Source organism: Corylus avellana, chromosome ca8, assembly GCF_901000735.1.
Source record: "Corylus avellana chromosome ca8, CavTom2PMs-1.0".
In the NCBI taxonomy this organism is placed as follows: domain Eukaryota; kingdom Viridiplantae; phylum Streptophyta; class Magnoliopsida; order Fagales; family Betulaceae; genus Corylus; species Corylus avellana.
The window spans coordinates 12,685,343-12,692,255 of NC_081548.1; the positions used below are offsets into that span (position 1 = coordinate 12,685,343).

At 41.6% G+C, this 6,913-nt stretch overlaps 1 protein-coding gene and 1 long non-coding RNA gene across 7 annotated transcripts in view; one reads left to right on the plus strand and one right to left on the minus strand.

Annotated features, from left to right (window-relative positions):
• Positions 1 to 6,913, minus strand: part of LOC132189699 (probable transcriptional regulatory protein At2g25830) — a 56,636-nt gene that overhangs the window by 45,688 nt on the left and 4,035 nt on the right. The window lies entirely within an intron of this gene.
• On the plus strand, positions 4,515 to 6,051 carry LOC132189026 (uncharacterized). The gene is made up of 3 exons (XR_009441000.1): positions 4,515 to 4,652; positions 5,318 to 5,539; positions 5,847 to 6,051. It is a non-coding gene; the product is annotated as an uncharacterized LOC132189026 (long non-coding RNA).

The following is a 6,913-nucleotide window of genomic DNA, read 5'->3' on the forward strand; positions in this document are numbered from 1 at the left end:
ACAAAGCCAGGGTAAAATCCCCTATACAGACGTCAATCTTCTCCACCACCCTAGTATCCCACATGATTAAAATACCTCCCGAGGCCCCATTAGAATCCAAACAGCACCAATCCACATGATTTCGCCGCCATAAACTGCGAACAATGCTTCTAGACATACCCTGAATCTTGGTTTCTTGAAGACACACAACATCTGCATTCCAATCCCTAAGTAAATTACTCACCCTTAGGCGCTTATCCCTCTTATTCAGCCCTCTCACATTCCAAGAGATAATGTTTATCTTCATAACACAACTACATTCCCCCTCCCTTTCCTGCTTCCCCGAATCGAGCTCCCACTTCTTGCATCATAATTCACCGAACACTCCAAATTTCTTATCTCCCTTTTACCCTTAGTGCCGCTACTAGAAGTAGAAACCATCCCATTATTTCGGCGCTCCTCTTCTAAAGAATTTAACAATGCTAACAACTGCAGCTTATGACCGGCAAACGAGATCCCCACGATCGGATATATCTCATTGGCACACTGAATAACCCAATCGGAAAAGCCTGCTACATCCCCTGAATTAGGACCATAACTGTTCAAAGGTGAAGGCCCCTCTGTTCCACACGCCTTTGCCCTCCCGTCTTCCTTACTCCTATCATCAACAATGAGTTCACCCCCACAACTCTTAGCTATCACCTCCTGCCCAGCCTTTCTAGACTCAACCAAGCCTGAACACCGGAATCCAATAATTGAAGGATCATCATCCCAAACATGCAGCCCACCAGAATTCCTTAGTTCCTGCTCTTGACCCATTCCCCCACTAGCCTGACCGACAACCTGGAGCACTTCACTGCCAAACCAAGGAACCACCTCACTGCCCTCACCTACTGTACCAATCATCACCGGCAACTTCTGGTGTGAAACAGTATCCCCACCGCCCAAAACCACCATCCCCGGTACTCCAACAGCTCCAGATGTCTCCCCAGACTCGGCCCACTCAATTTCCTCACCGGCAGCGACCAAAAATGGCCCCTCTAGCCTTGTCTGGCTCGACCGAAACTCCCCCTCGTCCGAAATCGCGACCGCCGGAGCACTGAGACACTCGCCGGCCATCTCTGACTTGCCGGCGACAACCTCCAACGGCATCTCCGGCTTTGTCTGGCACAGAAACACTCTCGCCGGCGTGCAGTAGCTGATTCCGGCCAGGCTCGACGCTTCTTTGCCACCAGGAAGCTCACCGGGACCATCACAAGAAATGTCCACTGTAGCCGGCGGTCTCTCCTCTGATTGCGTCCCTCCTGCTGCCGACGACGACGCACCTGGGTCACCTGCCGGAGACCTTCGGCATCCCTCCTGCAAGCCGATCGTGTTAAACACCTCTGGCGCTCCCTTAGGTCTTGCCCCTTCTGGACCAGACGTGCTTAGGCTGGACTGACCAAGACCTAGGCCCATCTTCCTACGCCTATACATAGCCACCACCTTCTTCTTTCCCTTAAGCTTTCTCTTGGGCCATTGTTCTTTCCCCTTAGACCCATCCACCCCCTCCAACTCCCTAGCCTCCAAGTTAATCTTCTTGGGCTGGGCCTCCCCTTGCTTGAGAGAGAGCCCTCCTGCCAGACCACAAACGCACGCCCCGCCAGACCTTGTGTACCCACTCCTTTCCTCCAGATTTTTTATTAAAAAATCAAACCTTTCTAGACCCACGTCAATCTCTCCCCTCAACCTGTTCAACGACTCTTTCGCATTAATGAGTTCAGATTTTACACAAAACCAGGCCTGCGCTTCGAGCCTACCTACCCCCTCCCATCCCTTCACGTGATCATCTCCAACTTCCGATGCTGCCATCATTGCCGAGGCATTCAACCTGCTCGCCGGAAACTGATTTCTGCTCGCCGGCAACCTGTTGACAACACCCCGAGACCCCCCTGCCTTCAGGTTGCACATTCCTTCCTCGCCAGAGAATTGGTTCCTCTTCGGTTCCTCCACGCAACCGCCATCATTCCTCACCTGAATCCTCTCCTTGTACGTACCCACCCCCTATTCCGTGGAAGCATGGTATTGTTTATCCTTCTCTGCAGCAGCCTCCTTCAACCATAAAGGCACCTTGGCTATCGGCTCGGAATAAGCATCAAAACAGTCATCTGCCGGTTGCAACGACGACCCCAGCACTTCCGCGAAACTCCTCCTTCCCACCCCCTCAAACTTCTTCTTGTCTACCGTGACCTCCCTGACCTCGCACAGTGCGGACTTAGCAAAACTCACCTCCGAGATGAAACGTTCCCAACCTTGACCAACTCACCCTTCTGGTATAATAATCGATCCTCTTCTTTGCCTTCCATCATATTCTTCTACCGTCAGAAAACGTCCATACCTGTTAGAGCATTTTTGCGCAATAATCCGAGGAAACCCTGCTCTGGATTGGTCCCAAAATACCTCCGTAGTTTCCACTGCCACCAAGTCCTCCACAATGCGCCCCAACCACATCAACTCATCGTTCTTCAAGAAAATGGTTTTTTGTATCCTATTGCTTCTTTCAAAAATCCTCACCTCTGATCATGAGAGAAACAAAATACAATAGGTGAGAGAAACAAATCGCCATAGGAAGCTTTGATCATGAGGTGTCTATATAGTTTCCAGCTTGCATCTATTGTTCGTTTACTTTTGTCGAAATGTTTTTTCCTTCTATTTATCACAATGTTCTTGCTAGTTAAAGGTGATTAAATTATTGTGGCATCTACTTTTTACATCTTGCCTTGGGGAAGGATACTAAACATTGCCACGTAGTTGCCGTACCATTCTTGTGTGGTTGTTTAACTTAAGATCTATTTTTCCTAACTCTGCCTGCAGGCGGCATTATACCAGACAGATTTTCGACCAGTTCCATTAGAAGAATATATTAAAGTTGGTAACACTATTTATAACAAAAAAATGGACATTGTGAGAACAATCTCTAAACAATATGATCTTGGTGGTAAAGATCCGGATCATATTGTCGAACTATGTAATGAGGTAGGGACCTCTTATGATGCAAGGCTGTTTTTGGGTATGATCCTTGAATTTGAACAATTATAAGCCAAGGAAATGTATTTCAGGTTGTTCAAGAGGGTCATTCAGTGTTGATATTTTGCTCTAGTCGAAAAGGGTGTGAATCAACTGCAAAGCATGTTTCAAAGTTCCTCAAATGATTTTCTGTTAATGTTCATAATGATGAAAGTGAGTTCGTTGATATTACTTCAGCTATTGACGCCATGCGAAGGTGTCCTGCTGGACTGGATCCTATATTAGAAGAAACTGTGCCTTCTGGTGTTGCCTATCACCATGCTGGCCTCACGGTCTTTATTTGTTTCTTTATTTATCTAACTTGTTGGGGTTATTTATTTCATTTTCCCGTGGTATGTTCTTGCTTGCTTTCTTAATCTTTTGATTGTCTTAAAGTATTTTCTATTGTTGACTTATTGACTATTGATACTTGTGAGACTTCCTTACTTCTAAAAGTTTGGCTGTTCATTTATTTTTTCTGTAGGTTGAGGAAAGAGAGATTGTTGAAACCTGCTATCGCAGGGGCCTTGTATGTGTCTTAACTGCTACATCTACCTTAGCCGCTGGGGTTAACCTGCCAGCTAGGAGGGTTATTTTTCGACAACCCAGGATCGGTCGTGATTTTATTGATGGAACAAGGTACAGAGAGATGGCTGGTCGGGCTGGTCGGACTGGAATAGATACACAGGGGGAAAGTTTACGTTTAGTTACTTAGTTCCTTTTTATTTTTTTATAATTTTAGTCAGGGTACCTCTTATATCCGTGTCTTTTGGGATTATTGCCAATTGATCATGTTATTTTTAGTTTTTAGTGTCAAATTAATGCTTTTTATTATCTTTATTTCCTATTATATATAAAATATATCTCTCTCTCTCTAGTTTTTTATATTTTATGTTTGGTGTATTTCATTGAGGATATAAGTCACTGCTATTATATTAATATGTTGATTTTTTTCATTATTATTTTACCTAACCAGGTATTAATTTGCAAACCGGAAGAGATCAAAAGAATTATGGGCCTTCTTAATGAAAGTTGTCCACCTTTGCATTCTTGTCTATCTGAAGATATTAATGGAATGACTCATGCTATTTTAGAAGTTGTGGCTGGCGGAATTGTCCAAACTGCTGGTGATTTTAATCGATATGTCAGGTGTACTCTTCTAAATTCCACCAAACCATTTCAAGATGTGGTGAAATCAGCCCAGGAATCTCTTCGATGGTTGTGCCACAGTAAATTTCTTGAATGAATGAAGATACTAAGTTATACAGTACCACACCATTTGGACGTGCAGCTTTTGGCAGTTCTTTCAGCCCAGAAGAATCACTTGTAAAAGATTGCACCTTCTATTTTTGTTATAATATATTCAATTTCCTAACCTATTGTTTTACCGTGCAAGACGTAAGCAATCTTGGTTTGAGTAGTTGAAAAACAATTTGTTGTTGAGATTGACTATAAACTTTTGTTTGGTTTCCTAGATTGTTTTGGATGATCTTTCAAGGGCAAGAGAAGGATTTGTGCTTGCATCTGATTTGCATTTAGTTTATCTAGTAACACCAATTAACGTTGATGTTGAGCCAGATTGGGAACTGTACTACGAAAGGTTCATGGAATTACCTGCTCTTGACCAGGTAATTCTGCTTATTATAGTGGCTTCTGTGATTCCAAATGAGCATTATTAACCCCTCTTTCTTGCTTTATCTTTGGATCTTCTGCTTCTTATTGAATACTGCCTTGTGCGATTCTGAATGAGTACTTCATTATGAACCAACCTTTTGTGGTTAATATTTTGGAATATTATTAGAGATTGTTTGGAGTTCCATTGGTTGCTTTGTGAGAGAAGGGATGTTTCCTAGCATCTCTTGGGGGCAAGGGTCGAGTTCTACTATGATTTTGTTTTATGCCTCCATTTTCAGCATTATAGAAAGCTGACCTCAAGGGCCGATTAGCGTCATGAATGCCATTAGGAGTTTGAAACTCTGATCTTTTTAAACGGATTTCTCTTGGCACATTAAAAAAATTGTTGATATTTTTAGGAGCAGTTATAGATTTACCAAATGGTAGAAATAAATATGAAGTAGGTTTCTTTCTTCATTAATTCATGTTCATGTTTGTACCTCATTGATATTGAAATTGAACTAATAACTTTTACAAAATTTTAATGCGATTTATTCCCCACCTATAGTTTTCATTTTTTCATTCAAAAGTTATAATTAATAATCATGTGTATGCAGTTCTCTGTGGATCTTAATATTTTGAATGAATTTCTTTCCTTTCTCTAATGTGTAAAATGCAGTCAGTTGGCAACTGAGTTGGAGTAGTAGAACCGTTTTTGATGTGCATGGCACATGGAGCACCTATGCGCACTTCAAACCAATCAAGGGACAGTATGAAGGGGTTGCATGGCAAATGTGAAAACCGACTTGGGATCAGAAACAGTACTATGCTGTCAGATGATCAAACACTTCGAGTTTGTAAACGTTTCAATGTTGCACTCATCTTATCAAGACTAGTGCAGGTGTCTTTCTAATATATTTCTTAATTTTCCTCAATCTTTGTACATAACCAACCACAATATTATGTATTGCATGCTTTTTTATTTATTGAATATCCTCAATGTGAATGTGACTTGGGGTAACTTGCAATCCTATCTTCTGGTCTATCTTCCCAGCTTTTATATGGATTGCGTATCTATTGGTTTCACCACCTAGATATGACTCCAATTCCTCTTTATAAGGGGGCATTGTTCATACATGATTTGTTTTTGTTTTTTTTTTTTTTTGGGTTCCCTGCCTTGCTTACATTTTCTCAAATCCGGGATGAAGGAAGTTCCTGTGGCTGAGGTTTGCGAAGCTTTTAAAGTGGCTAGAGGAATGGTTCAAGCCTTGCAAGAGAATGCTGGAAGGTTTGCATCTATGTTTCTGTGTTCTGTGAAAGGCTTGGATGGCATGATCTCAAAGGTTTAGTTGCCAAATTCCAAAATCGCGTTTCATTCGGAGTGAGAGCAGAAATTGTAGAGCTTACTACTATTCCATATGTTAAGGTACTTCTATTAGTGGAATGCCTTTTCGTTGATGTCTTGAGGAGAACCTCACCAGTGGCTTCTGTAATAATCTGGGATGGGTTGTTTCTTTTATTTGGCCTTTGGAGCTTTCTGTAAGTAGTGAGGGATTGACTGTTTCTATCATTTGACTTTAGGGTTCTCAAGCAAGAGCACTCTACAAAGCTGGCTTGCGTACACCTCTCGCAATTGCAGAAGCTTCCGTTCCTGAAATTGTCAAAGCTCTTTTTGAATCTTTTTCATGGGCTGGACAAGGTGATACTTCAGAGATTTTTCGTATTTGACTTTGGTTAGTATTTATAATTACAAGTGATGCATGAGAATATCTTTGTTCTCTCCTGAATTTCTAATCAAGAATGTTCTAGACAATAAACTGTATTTGATTTGTGGGTATTAATGCTTAACATAGCTGTCATAGAGTCTGGTTACTGGAAAATTTCTTTGGGAAGTTTCATAAATCACATAATTTGCTAATCAAAAACTCTAAAAAATGTTACTTTCATGATTATTGTCAGCCTTTTACACATGTAGAAAGCAAGTATAATCTTGGTATTCTATCATGACAACAGTCTTACATGCTGTTGCACTTTTAAGTCTTTCCTTGAAGGAGTAGATGATTTAGACTCCCCACATTTCTTACACAAACAGCACCACTAGACCACAATAACGTTCATTTTCTGTAAATTATCTAAAGTTCTGATTTTCTCTAAAGCTAAAGTCCATGCAAAGAACACCATTCTCGAGGCTCCAAGGAATGAAATAAATAAAAAAGCGGTATGCAAAGATTTTTGTTGACGAATTTTTGAAGAACTCTTCAAAAGAAAAACACTC